At 44.0% G+C, this 19,001-nt stretch overlaps 1 protein-coding gene across 1 annotated transcript in view; it reads left to right on the forward strand.

Annotated features, from left to right (window-relative positions):
- LOC126475444 (protein retinal degeneration B) overlaps window positions 1-19,001 on the forward strand; it is a 600,634-nt gene that overhangs the window by 176,278 nt on the left and 405,355 nt on the right. Inside the window, exon 2 of the mRNA XM_050103311.1 lies at window positions 5,793-5,811. The gene's annotated coding sequence lies outside the window, so the exon portion shown is untranslated. The remainder of the gene's footprint in view (window positions 1-5,792; window positions 5,812-19,001) is intronic.

The raw sequence follows: 19,001 nt of genomic DNA on the forward strand, positions 1-19,001 counted from the left end.
CTACGGTTCTAGGTGTTCCCTCTGCGGTCCGCGCCCACCAAACCCGCTCCTGGGGGTTTCATCTACGGTCTGGGGTACCAGGCGTTCCCCCTGCGGTCCGCGCCCGCTCACCACGACCTGTTGGAGCGTTGCCGCTCCGTTTTTCATCAACTGCGGCTCTGGATGTTCCCTCTGCGGTCCGCGCCCACCAGTCCCACTTCTGGGTGTTCCATCTTCGGTCTGGTGCTCCTGGCAGTCCGTCAGGGGCTCGTTTACCATCTCCATGTCTCTGGTTCTTCTGTTTGTGTAGTGTTGTAGCTGGCCCCGTTGCTCCTTTAACAATTCCAGAGCCGGATCCCAGGCTCTGCTTAGCTGGTACCCTGTGTCACGATTCATAAGATCGTCAGCCATTTTAATCTCAATCGATTCTCTTATGACACTGTCCCAAAATCTGGGTGTTTGTGCTAGAATCTTGGTATCCTCATACTTCATGGCATGATCTAGCTCTAGACAGTGTTCAGCAATGGCTGACTTAGTCACCTGTCTTAATCTAGTGTGCCTCTGATGTTCTTTGCACCTGATCTCCACAGTTCTTGTCGTCTGGCCAATGTAGGACATGCCACATTGACAAGGTATATTGTAAATCCCTGGTTTTCGTAACCCCAGGTCGTCTTTGACACTCCCCAGCAGTCCCCCGATCTTGTTGGATGGACAGAAAACACACTTGATATTGTGTTTACGCAGGATCCTACTGATTCTGGCAGAAATAGAGCCAGCATAGGGCAGATATGCCACCTTTCTTGCTTCATCTTGGTCTTCTTCAGGAACCTGTGGTATAGTGGCTGGTCTGAGTGCCCTCTCAATTTGTCTGTCCATGTATCCATTCTTGGAGAAAACTGTTTTGAGACGTTCTATCTCTATGGGTAGATTCTCTTAGTCTGATAGGGCACGTGCTCTGTGGACCAAAGTCTTCAGAACCCCATTCTTCTGTGCAGGGTGGTGACAACTGCTGGCCTGCAGATATAAATCAGTGTGTGTAGGTTTTCGGTACACACTGTGGCCAATTGATCCATCTGCTTTCCTCTGGACTAGTACATCCAGAAATGACAGCTGGCCATTCTTCTCCAGTTCCATGGTGAACTTGATATTAGGGTGGCATGAGTTAAGATGTTCAAGAAACTCATTGAGCCTGTCCATCCCATGTGGCCAGATCACGAAGGTGTCATCTACATACCTAAAGAAGCATGTGGGTTTAAATGTGGCTGTCTCCAATGCCCTCTCCTCAAAACTCTCCATAAACATGTTGGCAACCACAGGGGAAAGTGGGCTGCCCATAGCTACACCTTCAGTTTGCTCGTAATATTGGTTTCTGTACAGGAAATACGTGGATGTCAGTGTATGACTGAACAGGTCCAACAGAGCACCATCAAATTTCTCTGCAATCAGTTCTAGTGAGTCCATCAGTGGGAGCCTGGTGAACAGCGATACCACATCAAAACTAACCATGATGTCCGAATCTGTGATGTGCAGTTGCTTGAGGCGTTGCAGGAAATCTTCTGAGTTGCGGATGTGGTGAATACATTTCCCCACATATGGAGCCAGGAGACCTTTCAGGTACTTGGCTGTTGTGTACGTAGGTGCCCCAATATTACTGACAATAGGACGTAGGGGCACACCCTCCTTGTGTATTTTAGGCAGACCATACAGTCTGGGTGGCACTGGCGCTTTTTCCCGTAGTTGTCTGATGATCTTATCGGGCATCCCTGTTTCCTTCAAGAGAGCACTAGTCTTCTTGGCCACCTTGTCCGTGGGGTCACACTCCAGAATTCTGTATGCAGGGTCCTCCAGAAGTTGGCGTACTTTCTCATCATAATCCACTCGCTGCAAGATGACAGTGGAGTTCCCTTTGTCTGCTGGCAGTACCACAATGCTGTTGTCTTCCCGTAGTTTCTTGAGTGCAAGCCTCTCCTCGGTTGTGATGTTCGATTACGGCGGCCTGGCCTTGGTGAGGGCCCTGCAGGTCTCTCGGCGGACTTCCTCTGCCACATTAGGTGGAAGTGTGGCTGCAACTTGCTCTACTGCACTGACGAAACCTGAAATGGGTACGTTTCTAGGGGTCGTAGCAAAGTTGAGACCCCTGCTGAGTACCTTTAAGGTTGTATCATCAAACTGTATGCTACTCAGATTCGTCACCGTGCGTGTCTCTTCCATCTGCTGTGCTTTCTTGCTCATGCGGTCAAACTTTGCAGATTGGCAAGATGAGGCATTCCTTCTAGCACACTCAGCTAAAGACCAGGAGGCACGGTCTACCCAATCCCAATCTTCTCTTGTTAAGGAAGCTGCCATGTACAGATGAATGTGTAACAGCTCCCTGGCCACAACATCTAACCTGTGGCGCATATCTCGAATCCTCTCTCTCACCAGTGCCATGCTAGCTCTGCGTTTTATCTTGTTCGCCGCTCTGGAGTTGATATGATGATTAATTCTGGCAAATACTGGTACCACTTCTCCATCTCGACACCTCAGCAAAAAACTGAGAGAACTCAGCATCTTCCCTTTCTTCTGCCGTAGCTTGTCCAGCTTCTTGATATTCTGATACATCTCCTCCCCGTAGAGACTTTTGATGTAACTCTTCAGGCTTTCCCGGCGATCTAATGACATCTTGGGTTGTCGGGTGTTCTGCCGGATATCAGCGTCGTATTTGCACGATATTTCGGTCACGTAGCTCGAGACCTTCATCTGGTGCGACCTGAGACTGCTCCTCGAGTGGACCTGGTCCAGTATTTATGCCTATGGACTTCCCCCTCCACCAACGGCTGCAGGCACTTCCTCTGTGGTCCGCGCCCATTCCCTGTGACCTGCTGGAGCGTTGCTGCTCCAGCAGGTCACAGGGAATGGGCGCGGACCACAGAGGAAGCGCCTGCAGCCGTTGGTGGAGGGGGAAGTCCATAGGCATAAATACTGGACCAGGTCCACTCGAGGAGCAGTCTCAGGTCGCACCTGATGAAGGTCTCGAGCTACGTGACCGAAATATCGTGCAAGTACGACGCTGATATCCGGCAGAACACCCGACAACCCAAGATGTCATTAGATCGCCGGGAAAGCCTGAAGAGTTACAACAAGTTCTGAGATGTTCAATATGGGCCCCTCCAGACACGAGCAATATCAACCCGATACTCCAACTCTGTTTCTCGTTTCAAATCATCAATGGTGGCTGGGAGAGGTGGCCGAAACACCATATCCTTAACATACCCCCATAAGAAAAAATCGCAGGGGGTAAGATCAGGGCTTCTTGGAGGCCAGTGATGAAGTGCTCTGTCACGGGCTGCCTGGCGGCTGATCCATCGCCTCGGCTAGTTGACGTTCAGGTTTCATAACTAACCTTTTTCGTAGGACTCTCCATACAGTTGATTGTGGAATTTGCAGCTCTCTGCTAGCTCTGCGAGTCGATTTTCCTGGGCTGCGAACAAATGCTTGCTGGATGCGTGCTACATTTTCATCACTCGTTCTCGGCCGTCCAGAACTTTTCCCTTTGCACAAACACCCATTCTCTGTAAACTGTTTATACCAACGTTTAATACACCACCTATCAGGAGGTTTAACACCATACTTCGTTCGAAATGCTCGCTGAACAACTGTCGTCGATTCACTTCTGCCGTACTCAGTAACACAAAAAGCTTTCTGTTGAGCGGTCGCCATCTTAGCATCAACTGACGCTGAAGCCTAGTCAACAGCGCCTCAAGCGAACAAATGTACAACTAAATGAAACTTTATAGCTCCCTTAATTCGCCGACAGATAGTGCTTAGCTCTGCCTTTTGTCGTTGCAGAGTTTTAAATTCCTAAAGTTGTGGTATTCTTTTTGAATCACCCAGTATATCGAGAAAAACGCTAGTGTCGTGTCCTGTGACTTGTTCAAGGATGCATAGCTGGATGAAATGAAACCGACTTTGAAGCCAGGTCAGTTGAGATAAAATTCTCGAACTCCGTCATCGCTCTTAGGAGTTAAAACTTAACGCTGCCTGGATGAGCAAGGTGTCCACTTCACAATTGCGATGCAGCAGACCTTGGTTGATGCGCCTTGAGAAGAAAGAACTATTTATCCAATGCAAGTTTTGTCTGTCAACCAGCGAGACTGTATTTCGGGTCACGAAATTCTACGTAATGAAGGAGGCCTCGGCTGTGCTGGCACAGCTGAGTTGGCAGAGGTTTTGCCAATAGAGGACGCCGACGCCCACTTGGCAGGCGCGAGTGTTCCTGTAGCAGTGGCAACAGAATGGAGAGCGCGCGCGCTCGCGCGGTCACATCGTGCGATATATCAGAGATAGTGCGAAATGAGGCGTGTCCGAAGGAGTAACAGCATAGGTAAGAACATCGTGGAAATATTCACGGCTCATTATAAATACTACAGCGAAAAGATACCTTAAATCCATCAAAATAAGTGTTGGGGAAAGTCGCTCAAAAATGTTCAAATATGTGTGAATTCCTAAGGGACCAAACTGCTGAGGTCATCGATTCCTAGACTTACACACTACTTAAACTAACTTAACGCTAAGGACAACACTCACACCCATGCCGGAGGGAGGACACGAACCTCCGGCGGGAGCGGCCGTACGATTAGTGACATGGCGCCTCTAACCGCGCGGCCGGGGAAGGCGTTCCTCTCACCATGTATGAAATGCAGTTGATTTACTGGCGCTCAGGAGACATGTGAGAAAATGTAAAGGACGGACGAAGACGTGGATGTAACAAAAAAAATTACGAAGTTTCTTAACGAACTTCATTGCTTGCATCGGCGAATGTTTAGGAAACCTCTGCAAAAATCTGATTATACGGCGTGCCCCAGATCTAAAGATCAATATTTCAGGATGTGAAGGACGTGGTGTTTTAAATTTCAGATATATAACTAATGTATGCTCTATTTTTACTTTAGAGACAAAAGCATGTACATTTTCATCGTCATTACGTAAAAGTGTAGCTCAGTCTGGCAGCGTGCCGTGGTGATGACGTATGCCGACCAGTCACCTCCATGGTCACCACACACAAGCTACGACAATCAAAAATGCCTGATGAAGACGGCGGATGCTTTCTTCGAAAACTCTAGATTTTCTTCAGATTTGACGCGAAAAGCGGAGAATCCGGATTCGAATCAAAGTCCGGTACAAATTTTCATTATAGTCATTCTATTACACAGCTTATGGTCGTCCATATTCGCAACTGCAAAGACATTTCATTTATAAAAATTAAATTTTTTTGTAGTGTTTCCTGGAACTGTATGTTTGTAGTGTAGCCATATATGGAAGTGAAACGTTAGCTATTAAGAGTACAAACCAAAAGACAAATTTTTGGAATGTGATGTTACAGAAGAGCGCTGAAGATTATGTCGTGTAACTAATGAAAATAGACTGAATATAATATAGGAAGAAAGAGCTTTATAAGCATGAGATTTTCAAACGACAATTGCATTCTTAAGGTTGAAGAGTGAAACAATTGAAACAGCGTCTTCCTTCTGTACTGTCTACAGGTACTCACCACAGTTGCACATACAAAGAGTTAAAATTTGTACCCTCCCCTTACAATTCGCAAAGGAAACGTGTATTATGATGCGAGATGGGCAATTCTTTCCCATTTTGTCCTATAGCTTTGGAAAGATTGTTTATTTTGTCGCCAATTTGGATGTTTTCGTCATTATCTGGGATACTTCAAAACTTAGTGGTTTATACAGCATTTCTATTATTGCAAAATATACTGTACACATAACTGAAGCTATGGAAGCAAGTGTTCCTGATACAATGTCGTTTCTTACCTCTTGCAGGTGCGTGTGGGTGCTGCTGGTAAGTTTCCATTAAGGAGGATTTAAAGATAGTCACCTGAAAATGTAAGTATACCAAAATTTCATGTCTGCACCTGGATACATGCTCAGCAGTCCACTGTACGATGAGGGTTGGAGTGTACATTGCACCAGTGATCTTCTGCCCTATTCCATGCGCATACCGAAGGAGGGAAAGTAACTGCCCACATGGCTCTGCACGCGTTCCCTCTCCCTCCTCCTCCTCCTCATTACTTTTTTTTTTCTCACCTTCCGTTCTTTCTCCTGGATGGAGAGAGGACTTCGTGGTAGAGCTTATGCTCTTTTTCACCCACAAGTTTTGCTGTCCTGTGTGGACTCCATTTATTTATAGGTGGGGAGAAAAGAAATCTTAATTGTTCATTGTTTCTATTCTTCATTTTATTTTAATTTTTAGGGATATGGTATAATGCCAGCATTCCCTTACAAGTGAGGGGAAACGCCTCTAAAACCTGTGAGTCCTTTGTACACAGTAGGTGTGACTGTCATATTCCTAGTTTTTTTTCCTTGCTTTTGTAATACGCGATGGTTAAATTCGCTGGCTACCCTTGTTTACAGTTCTGTTTCGTTATAGTCTTTCTCTGTTGTTTGCTTACGCTTGGGCTACTGCATGCGGCGGTTAACTATGCTGACACCTTGGAAATTTGGAAACTGTTACTCCATCTTTGGGTAGGTTTGTCGTCGATGTATTGGTACTTAATCTGTTCTGTCCAGTTTTACTAGCTAGTTCCGTGAACCGATATATTCAAGGAATTGCATTAGGCATTTCATAGATGTTGTTTGGCGTATTTATGGCGGATGTTGCATCTATTCTTAGGATTCTCCTTTCCGGTCTGAATAATCTTTTTGTTGGTTTTGGGTTAGCCATCCAGAGAGACGCTGCATATTTGAGAATATTGGTCTTCTATGTACGAACTAATATTACGTTTGAAGCGCTCGTAATGCGTACTTATGCCAGATGCACGATGACGTTCCTTGTGCTAGATGCACGATGGCAGCTGCATGATTGTCACGCATTCTTCTTCGAATACAGACTGCAAAATTTACCAACCTGGTTTCGCGAGAACATCATCGCCATTCTTCCAGAGATAAAGTTAAAGTTTCTGGAGCGTCACTCTTACACTTTTCTGTGGGTTATACTGACAGAATGCGATCATCGGAGCATGTCTCGGCATTTGTTCTTTGTCTGCAGTCAAGCCTGTTTGATGACGCCAAATCCTGAAGCAGTATTGTAAAGTTAAGCGCTGGCGTCTCGTTTGCCATGTCCTGGACAAATTCACTGCGCTGTCGCAGAACACTCGGAACACAGACTTCTTTCGCCATACCTGCTACCAGTTTTAGGTGTTTATCCCACCATAAAATCAGACGGCAAGGCCCTGGTTCTCTAGCGGTAAAGTGTGTGCCTGAAGATCTAGAGGTCGCGGAATCGAATACCGGTCGGAGCACGGAAATTTTCAGTCTGCCTTTAATCTTACCTTCACCTCTTAACCGTGTGAGGAGTCACCAGGAACGATAAGTGGTTCGAAGTTCAGGTTAAACTATACATCCCCGTCCCGAGATGGATAATGTGGCAGGATAGTGACACGCCAGTCGCCAAAGTGGCGTCCAACTGAGAGTTGGACGAGGCCATTGAGCCTCACTCAGTTATTATTACAAGGCAAAAAGCGAACATCTGAAGCATGTCACACCAAATAAATTATGATACGGCTTGAAACGAGACGAACACGTAAAATCAGTGTCGCGATGGACGAAAGGAAGACCTATATGTAGCTACACTGCAGTTTACAGCCACCTTCCGACACGTCTAAATCCCTTGTATGACAATTTCTAGAGTATTTCTCCAGCTTTTGGTGTACTATAGAGCAGGCGTGATAGCACACATCTAAATACAGGGGGTAGGCAAAACAATCTGAACAGTGGTAGTACTGGGATGGTTGTGTTCGACGGTCAACAATGCAGGCAAGGCAAGTGTCGCGATGGACTGTGCGTGTTCAGTACGGACTAGGCATCAGTGCAGGTTGTTTACGAGTGTTGCACACTTCGTATTCGCATTCAGATGTCGAGGTAGACGTGCCATGTAAGACCTAACAGAGTTCCAAAGAGGGCAGATTGTGGGGGCCCGATTAGCTGGAACATCAGTAACCAAGACAGCCAACTTGCTGAATGTTCTAAGAGCTGTTGCAACAGTCATGAGAGCCAACACAAATCATGGAAAGACATCATAGTATAAACGTAATAGTGGGCTCAAATCAAAACTAACTGACAGAGATCGTCGTACGCTAATACGAATTCTGTCTAAACAGCACAAAATTACGGCGGCTAAAGTGACTGCAGAGCTCAATAGCCATCTTCGAGACCCCGTATCTATCGACATTGTCCACCGAGAACTCCATAAAGCGAATATTCACGGACGATCTGCTATAACGAAACCATTAATGACGACAACCAACGCAAAGAAGCGTAAAACATTGTGTCAGGAGCATAAACCCCGGACGGCTGATCAGTGATTGGTTGGTTGATTTGGGGGGAGGGGAGCAAATAGCGAGGTCATCGGTTCCATCGATTATGGAAGGATGGAGAAGGAAGTCGACCGTGCCTTTTTAAAGGAACCATCCCGGCATTTGCCTGAAGCGATTTAGGGAAATCACGGAAAACCGAAATGAGGATGGCCGAACGAGGAGTTGACCGTCGTCCTCCCGAACGCGGGTCCTGAGTGCTAACCACTGCGCCGCCTCGCTCGGTCATCAGTGGAAATACGTCATAAGGTCTGACGACTAAACGTTTTCGTTATTACCAATATAGGGCCGGGTTTATCTCTGGAGAACGCCAAATGAAGTCTACAATTCTGATTGATTCCAGCGGTTAAGCATGGAGGAGGAAGTGTGATGGCGTGGGAAGCCATATCGTGGTATTCTGCTGGTCCCATCATTAGTCTCAAACGCCGTGTTACAGCCAACGATTATGTAAACATTTTGGGTGATCAGGTGCATCCCGTGATTAAAATGTTGTTTCCCAACAATGATGCTATATTTCTGGACGATAATGCACCTATTCACACAACCAGGACAGTACAATCGCGGTATGAGGAGCATGCAACGCCACTGCAGCGTTTTCCCTGTCTATCACAGTCCCCGGGCTTGAACATTGTCGAACCCTTGTGGGCAATATTGAAGTGCAGACTCCGGAGCAGATTTCCGTCTCCCTTGTCACTACAGGAATTAGAAGAGGTTTTGATTGAAGAGTGGCATAACAGACTATACAGTCATTATATGTCATTACCCAAGAAGAATCGCAGCTGTATTACGGGCAAATGGGGTCCAATGCCTTATTAATAAACCATTCCCAATTAAGTACAGGTGTTCACATTATTTTGCCTATCCCCTGTACTTCAAACACGCGCTGCTATAATCGTCTCGTAGTGCGATCATGGGAATAAGATAATACACATTAGGTTTCCTGCAGGCAAACATTGACGGTCACACCTTGCACTGCCCAGTGGCTTTGGAAGTATGTATGTAGGTGTAGAACTATACGTAGATGTAGATGTTGCTGTAGCTGCAGCTGCCGCTTCGTAGTATTCTCATTAGATGTGGCAAGCTCTACATGTTTGCCAAAAATCTTGGAATCCTGAATCTTGGAATTTGGAAGTTTCCCGTGGATTTAAAGTTATTACAGGCATTTCAGGTAGTGTTATTAAAGGATTTAGTGCTTTACTACCTGAACTAGGCACTTGCCTGTGCCGTCCTTTTCTTAATCCACATGGACAAGATGGGGTGCTGTCTTATTATACGACTACTGGCTGGCTCTGAACACTATGGGACTTAACACCTGAGGTCATCAGTCCTCTAGAACTTAGAACTACTTAAACCTGACTAACCTAAGGACATCACACACATCCATGCCCGAGGCAGGATTCGAACCCACGACCGTAGCGGTCGCGCGGTTCCAGACTGAAGCGCCTAGAACCGCTCGGCCACCACGGCCGGCTATACGACTACTTTCCTTGGATAGCTGGCAGTCGCTAGAAGCGTAGTTCAAGGTAAATACGAGGTCCAAGTAGACACAGGAAAAATTAAAGAAGGTTAAGAAAACATAACGTGTACAACGAATCCCTATTGGAGCACTGGAACACGCAAATAAAACTACAAATCTTGCAAAAACTGAGGACGACTTAATTGCATTCCGAATTTTCGGACTGAACTTGACATGTTTCGTCAGGCTGAGGACGTAAGTACAGAAAAATATGTAACATCTACAAAAGTGACGTGAGGCGCGCGTGCATTGGTTCGACTTTTGATGAAGCGGCTTGGATAGATGGGTCCTTAAAACCTGGAAGCGAATATGCACGACGATTTTTTCCTCTCTCATACGGGTGGCCCTGATCATTCCCAAGTCAACATATCTGTAATACGTGGTTCTTTGATTTAAAAAAGTTTAGGAGATACTGTGCCGAATATAAACGAGAAACCGATGCGATTGGTTGAAGCAAATACACGAACAAGTTTCATTAGCTCTCTCTGCCATACCTCGCAGTCATAGCATTCTGGAATTCTGCGTGATGATCCGTGAGATTATCATCGAACACAGGAATTGAAATGGCAGCATTCCTCTCATAACCAAAAAGCTTATGCCTGGAAGCAACCGCTAAAGATTATTTTATAGCCGCGAAGCACTTCTGCATCAAATAACTTGAAAGGGGAGGGGGAGAAACGAAGGGAAAAGGAAGGGATTACTGATGTCAGCTGCATCAGGACTTTACGAGGAATCAGCGGCGATGATTTAAAATGTGTGCTGGACCGGGATTCGAACCCATGATCCTCTGCTTACTAGGCAGGTGTGTCAACCACTGCGTCACCCGGGGCGCAGGGTTCACTGCAACTGCGCGGACTATATCGGCACGCATCGAGGTCGATCCACCTTCCCACCGAGCGCCACCTACCCGCTGTCCCTGTCCGTTTTCTCCATCCTGGGTATTCTGAGATTCTCGGGGGATGTCTGACACACTTGTGCATTCGCACTGAAGCAGGCGGATCCATTGCCCATACAGTCGAAAATCCCGATGCAGCTGACATCAGACATGTCCGAAAGAAGAGACACCACGCACTCATATAAAGGTTCAGTTTTATCGAGCATAAGTTCATGCGTGACGGAAGACTGTGAGGGATGATAAAATGAGGTGCGACATTGCGTCTTCCAGATAAATTTTGTAAAACAAACTAAGGTTACAGTCAAAGAATCTGTATTTTCACAGTTCTTCCTCTCTCGAGACAAAATGAGAGTAAAGTGATTTTGAATTTAAGTGCCCTGTAGATGATCAATAATACTGTACAATAATACTTCTTAATATTACTGATCTTCTTCCTAGCTTGCTCAATAAAATGGACAATAATTGCTTTACTTTCTTTCAAACATAAAAAGTTGGTTGAATTGTTAGTGTAATCGGCGTCAAAAATTCACTCACGAAAACTTATTGAGAAAATTGAAGTTGCACGAAATAAATCAGTATCGAAACTTTTTATTTGTTGATTGTATAACACTTAGTACATTAGTGGAAGTGGTTGCTTCTATGTTTGTTCCTATTTTCATATGCCCAACTAGCCAAGGTTACTAAACCGGGAGTAAAGTCAGTGCTAGATTGGTCAAACAGAACTTTGTGTGGCTAGGTATGCACACAGCCTGCAGAACATTTATAAACTTATTTGTAGCGCGCCAGAGGAATAAAATCACGCGGCATATCAGAGCACCGTTAGGCACATATTTCCACCAAACCAATGGTTAGAACGTGTGCATGCTGACATCGTAGGCCCACTCGCAGCATCGGAAGGCTACAGTTACTGCCTCACGGTAGTAGGCACGTTCACCACCTGGTGACCTGAGGCGTTTGCAATGAATGACAGCCGGCCGGTGTGGCCGAGCGGTTCTAGGCGCTTCAGTCTGGAACCTCGCGACCGCTACGGTCGCAGGTTCGAATGCTGCCTCGGGCATGCATGTGTGTGCTGTCCTTAATTTCGTTAGGTTTAATGAAAATTATTTGGTGTGACGTCACGTGTGCTGCACTGCTGTTGAAATAGCTCGTTAATATTTTGTAAATTTTAGACTGCATTTACTTATTTTAAAGTTTATTTGTTTTAATATTTGCCGTAAACGTAACTTATTAGTGGATTTTCATTAATCTCAGTCTGTCTTCTGTGTTAATTGACTCGAGTGGTCTATTATTTGTGAGTCTGCTTTCGTCGTTCGTCTAAGCCTCGCGCCTCAGTAGTGTGTTTACATTTTGCGGCGTGCACTGCAGCTGTAGCGGTTATAAGCTAAGTACTGACAAACTTATTTGTGCTTTGTAATACAGTTATTAAATTTAATAGATTTCAGCGGTGTTTCGTGCCGTTTGTAGCGAAATAACGACTTAATAAACTTTTGTAATCGTTCGCTCGCTGTGTTTTATACAGTTTTCAGTGTGTTGAAGTCGTTTAGTAAATTTCGTGCTTGAGTTTTCAACTGACGTTTATTATTCTTTCGGGTGAAATATTTCAGTAAAATTTTGATTTAGTGTTTTAACTTCGCTCAGTGTTACAGTGGTCGTTTTAATTTTTTGGTTTTAACTAATAATTTTGTGAAGTTTTGCTGGTATTGGTATCGGCTGTGTTGTAGTAGTATTAATACAAGTAGCTGCTTTCTTAGTAGGCAGAGAATTTCGAGATCATTATTGTTAGTTCTTAAATAGTTCTACTGGTGAAACTGAGCTTTGGTAACGTAGACGTATATTTTTTTCAGTAACTGTAAAATTTTATCATGAGTAAAAAGTGTGGGCTCTGTCGTAGGTTTGTGAGTAGTGGATTACGGTGTGGGATTTGTTCAAAGTACTTTCACTGGGGGGAATGCAGTGGGGAAGCCAGTGGTCATTTTAGGGAGATCCTCTCCTGGGAATGTAGAATGTGTAGTAGAAACGAATTAACAGAGGAGCAGGAGCGTAAGATCTGTGCCCTTCAGGTGCAGTTACAATGCGCAAAGGAGGAACTAGATAGGTTGAGGAGGGTGAAGGGTGGTGGGGAATGGGAACTGGCAGTTGGCAAGAAGGTAGCTAGGAAGAGGACGTATTCAGATAGTTTTACTTTGCATACATGCAATAGATACGACCAACTGTCAGAGTTCATTGGAGAGGAGCCTCGTGTAGCCGTAGATGTAGGTAACTTGCAGCAGTCCTCAGCAATTAGGGGGCCTAGGTTAGTTCCGAAGTCTAGCAGAAAGAAGGTTCTGCTGCTAGGTAGTTCCCACGGTAGAGGTGTGGGCCAACAGTTGCAGGAAGTGCTTGGAAGTGAGTACCAGGTCACCAGCATTGTGAAGCCTAGTGCAGGGTTGGCTCAGGTGACTGAAAGCATAGGGGAGTTATGTAAGAATTTTATGGAGGAGGATCAGGTAGTGATAGTGGGTGCAGCAGGGAACAGTCTCGATAGGGACGGGGAATATTTCGTCAGTGGTGGCTTGGTTAAGATAGCTACTCAAACTGGTGGCACTAATGTGCATTTCGTGCAACTGTTTCAGCGTCATGATCGGCCTCACCTTAATGCGGCTGTTAGGCGCGTTAATGTGGGGCTGAGGAGTGCACTGATGGCGGAGGGCATGGATCACATCTCAGTGGTGCCAGTTGGGTCTATCAGTAGATGGGGTGTCACTAGGCATGGCCTGCACCTCAATAGGTATGGGAAGGGGAGGCTGGCTAAGCTTATAGGTGCCAGTGTAGTGGATGGTGGTGGTGGTGGTGGTGGTGGTGGTGGTGGTGGTGGTGGTGGTGGTGGTGGTTTTTGTGGTATCACTCATGGAAAAATTCCTGTAGTAGTTGGTGTTAGAGCTGCACCTTTCTTAGACTGAAGTCAGCTGATAGGTATACCTGCTTAAAGGAAGTGCCTCTAACTAAGCGCTCACCTTCAGAGGATGTAATCATGTAGAGAAGGAATTAGCATATTTCATCAAAATATAAGAGGTATTAGAGATAAAGTTAGTGAACTGCTAATAGATGTTAACTCTGAAATTATTGGTATATCAGAGCACCACTTAAATAATTTGATAATTCAGAGGCTTCCTTTACCAGGCTACAGACTATCTGGCTGTTTCTCGAGGAGTTCCTTGCGGGGTGGGGGAGTGGCACTGTACGTAAAAAAACAGTATTTCAAAAATGGCTCTGAGCACTATGGGACTCAACATCTTTGGTCATAAGTCCCCTATAACTTAGAACTACTTAAACCTAACTAACCTAAGGACATCACACACACACACCCATGCCCGAGGCAGGATTTGAACCTGCGACCGTAGCAGTCCCGCAGTTCCGGACTGCAGCGCCAGAACCGCACGGCCACCACGGCCGGCAACAGTATTTCATTTGAGTCCATAGACGTATCACGACACTGCACTGAACAGATATTTGAAAGTTGTGCAGCATTAGTTGAATTTAGTGAAACTAAGTTTCTAATTGCTGTTGTATATGTATCCCCTAACTCCGACTTCAGAGCATTTTTGCTTAAGCTAGAGAGGGTTGTTGATTCACTTTGTAAGAAGTACCAGAAAGTAGTTATATGTGGTCTTCAATATTAATTTTGTACATGTTGTGTAAGAAAAAGGATGTTGGTAGATCTCCTAAATTCATATGATCTGATGCAACCTGTGTTTTTTCCAACTAGGGTGCAGGGGAACAGTAGCACAGTCATAGACAATATTTTTATTCATTCTTCATTACTAGATAGGCATTCTGTTAGTAAAAGGGTGAATGGCTTTTCAGACCATGATGCACAAATTTTAAAACTAAAAGGTTTTTGTACTCAAACCAATGTCGTATTTAATTACAAAATACGTAGTACAGTTAATCCAAGAGCAATAGAGAGTTTTTCAAAACTTGTCAAGGAACAAGAGTGGCAAGAAGTTTATAGTGCCTGTAATGTCCCTACAGAAAATACCCTCTACCATGCGCCAATTAATCATTTTCAATCAAACCATCCACATTCATTCACTTTGGAAAAGTTATCTGATCTGATTTTCTCGTAATATATGCGGCGACAGCTCGACGACGCCAAAGTATTTTCTAGTGCGTTTATTCTTTGAAATAACAGAGATGCATATATGCATTCTCCATGGTTGTTAAGAGTGGTAACTAGGACAGCTTCTGGAGTATCTGTTGAGGGATTGACGTGTTTCTGAGAGATACATACTCTGCTTTTCTTCTCGCTAAAGCGAGCCAATTAACATTTGTGCCGCTAGCGGTTTGTTTGGAGAGAAAGAGACTGTAAACGGAAAATAATTAAGGCGTGGAATCACCGGAGATCTGGACATGTAATGGAGATGGATTTAATACACAATTTCCTTCATAAATAAGGTTTGTGACTCTTTTGTTCTGGAGTGAATGAAAGAATGAGTTTTTTCTGAATCATTTGATGATCACGTTGGCCCTGTAATTAGTGGGGAAGTTTCATCTGTGTCGAAGAGAGCCTGCAATCACTGAGTCTGTGTTAAATCGTCCAAAAAGGCTTCGTACACATCTGGAATTCGCAATCTTTCGTAAAAGGAACAAATTGTCCAAACGATTGATTCTCCCGACTGACTGCAGTGTTTAACAGTAATAATAAATGTAAAGATCTCTTACAGCAAGCCAGCCGGTGATTACCAAGTCGAAGGACTCCACCAAAGATCCTGTTTGGCTGATTTCACGTAATGAAATATTATATTAAAAACTGTACATAGATAAAGGAAAGAAAGAGAGAGAGCGAATGAAAATAGAGATAATACTAATAATCCTCCATTAGTCTAATTTTTCGCCTGTCTTATCACGGATAAGCCAAGAAGTGGGAGGGCCTTACTTTACTGTATAGATTTATGTGTGAAGGTGAAGTGATCTTAAAGGCAACAGATAAACGTCTATACAGACAAGACATTACACAGAGATAGCGGCTAGCTGCATTCATCATCTGTTCTTAGATAAAGAGACGGCAACTTATTATCCGAACATTTAAAAACCTTAAATGCCGATAATATAGATGATAAATACAATGCTTTCCATAACACATTTCTCATGCTCTTTGAGAGTTGCTTTCCATTAGAACATTCTAAACGGGGTACTAGCAGTAATGGACAGCCCGGTTGGCTGACTAGTGGGATAAGGATATCATGTAGAACAAAGCGGGAATTATATCAAAATGTTAGAAGTAGTCACAATCAAGCTACAGTAGCCCAATACAAACAGTATTGTAAGGTGCTTAAAAATGTTATTAGCAAGGCAAAAAGTATGTGGTATGCAAATAGAATAGCTAATTCACAGGATAAAAATAAAGCCATATGGTCAGTTGTGAAGGAAGAGTCTGGTCAGCAGCACAAGATTGATGATATAAAGTCAGTTCGCAGTAATAATATTTCTGTTACTGATAAATCAGATATATGTACAGTATTTAACAACCATTTTCTGAGCATTGCTGGTGAATTAAATAAAAATTTAGTTTCTACAGGAAATTATATAAATTGCTTAGCAAATGCCTTTCCGAGATTGACATCGGAAATACTCCTCTGTGATACAGACAAGAGGGAGATTGAGTCAATAATTAAATCACTGAAGACTAAGGACTCTCATGGTTATGATGGAGTGTCTAGTAGAATATTAGAGTACTGTGCTGCACATGTTAGCCCTGTATTTAGCCATATTTGTAATTTTTCCTTTAGGAATGGTCAGTTTCCTAAGTGGTTAAAGTACTCAGTAGTAAAGCCGCTTTATAAAAAGGGAGAAAGGGATAATGTAGATAATTTTAGGCCTATTTCTATGCTATCAGTGTTTGCAAAAGTTATCGAAAAGGCTGTGTATGTAAGGTTAATTGATCATTTTAAATCACACGATTTGCTATCAAATGCACAGTTTGGCTTTAGAAGTCGTTTGACAACTGAAAATGCTGTATTCTCTTTTCTCTGTGAGGTACTGGATGGGCTAAACAAAAAGTTTCGAACGCTTGGAGTATTTTTTTGATTTAACAAAGGCATTTGACTGTGTTGATCTCACAATATTGCTCCAGAAGTTGGATCATTACGGAATAAGGGGAGTAGCTCACAACTGGTTCACCTCTTACTTTAGCAACAGGCAGCAAAAGGTCATTATTCACAATGTTGATAACGGCTGTGATGTGGGATCTGAGTGGGGTACTGTCAAGTGGGGGCGCCCTAGGGATCAGTGTTGGGGCCGCTCCTGTTCCTTATTTATATAAACGATATGCTCTCTAGTATTATGGGTAACTCTAAAATATTTCTGTTTGCTGATGACACTACCTTGGTAGTAAAGGATGTTGTGTGCAGCATTGACTCGGTTTCAAGAAGTGCAGTACATGACAGTTCATGGCTTGTAGAAAATAAACTAACGTTAAATCACAGTAAGACTCAGTTTTTACAGTTTCTAACACACAATTCAACAAAACCTGACGTCTTAATCTCACAGAACGGGCATATGATTAGTGAAACTGAACAGTTCAAATTCCCCTAGGTGTTCAGATAGATAGTACGCTGTCGTGGAAAGCCCACGTTCAGGATCTTGTTCAAAGACTTAACACCGCCATTTTCACTATTGAAACGGTATCGAAAGTGAGTGATACTTCGACACATAAATTAGTCTACTTTGCTTATTTTCATTCACTTATGTCATATGGTATTATGTTTTGGGGTAACTCTTCCCATTCTAGAAGGATATTTTTGGCTCAGAAACGGGCGGTTCGGGCAATAAGTGGTGTGAGTTCACGAACCTCCTGTCGACCTCTGTTCACGAGTCTGGGTATTTTGACATTGGCCTCTCAATACGTATATTCCTTATTGTCGTTTCTTGTTACCAATATTAGTTTATTTCCAACAATAAGCAGCTTTCACTCGGTTAATACTCGGCAGAAATCAAACCTCCATTTGGATCGGACTTCCTTAACTCTTGTGCAAAAAGGTGTGCAGTATACTGCTGCATCCATTTTCAATAAGCTGCCACTCGAATTCAAAAATCTTAGCAGTAATCCACGCACTTTCAAATTGAAACTGAAGAGTTTCCTCATGGGTCACTCCTATTCTGTCGAGGAGTTACTTGAAAAATTAAGCTGATTCTCATTGTATAGTTGATAGCGTTTGCTTAAACTTATGGACTGATTTTCTTGCAGGTTCATGAACATTTATTTTTATCTGTTATTACTTTTATGTTGTAAGTTCATGTACTGACACGTTCCATGACCTTGGAGATTTGCTCCTCAATTTGGTCCTACGGAACTTGACGTGTAAATAAATAAATAAATAAATAAATAGTTCTAAGTCCAGGGGACTGATGACCTCAGATATTGAGTCCCATAGTGCTCAGAGCCATTTGAACCAATGAATGACATTGCGGCAGAAGCTCTAATGCAAACATTTTTCCGCGGCGGGATTGTCCTGTTCGGAGTCGCGCTGAAAATTACGATGATCAGCTATGGTAGTTTGAAGTCTTATGTTTTCAGAGCATTGACCACGTTATTAGGTAGGAAGTACTTACACACCACAGCATACCCACGCCGCGTCAAACGGTATCGTTGAGCATCTTCATTGGTCATTTAAGGATGATCTTAAGAGCACAGCAGCGGAACTGGTATGTGGACAAACGTTACGCCTACCTTTCGTACAGCATAGCAGATGACACAATCACCGCCTCAGACTTCGCTACCGTGCTCTCACACAACGATGCACAGCATAAGCCACGACGGACCGTGTCCGGTAGTCAGCAAGGGCAACCGTACTTTCCGATTAATGGTCTATGGTACACTCACCTCAGTCGCAATGGATCGGATGAAGCCAGCGGTTCTGGATGCAATAGATGTTACAAATAGTGCGGAACGCAAACCAGAGAAGACAGAGAAATCAACAACAAGTGGTGTTCCTGTACCCTGTGAGCACCATGGTGAACCAGGCACTGCGACACCGAGACCGACGTCGAAAATTACTACGTCGCTCCCTGTTGGAGCCACTGTCACACGTGATGAACCATCCGGTTTCAAGAAACTAGTTGTTACGAGGACGGCATTTTACATTCTATCTGCACTATCTTTAGCACTAGAGGGGATAGTCATGCAGTGACCTGATGTTTTGTCCAGTAGAAAATAATGAATGTGTCAAAAGTTCGTATATGATATTGCATTTATTCACGCATCTCAGTGT

Source organism: Schistocerca serialis, chromosome 1 (assembly GCF_023864345.2).
Source record: "Schistocerca serialis cubense isolate TAMUIC-IGC-003099 chromosome 1, iqSchSeri2.2, whole genome shotgun sequence".
Lineage (NCBI taxonomy): Eukaryota > Metazoa > Arthropoda > Insecta > Orthoptera > Acrididae > Schistocerca > Schistocerca serialis.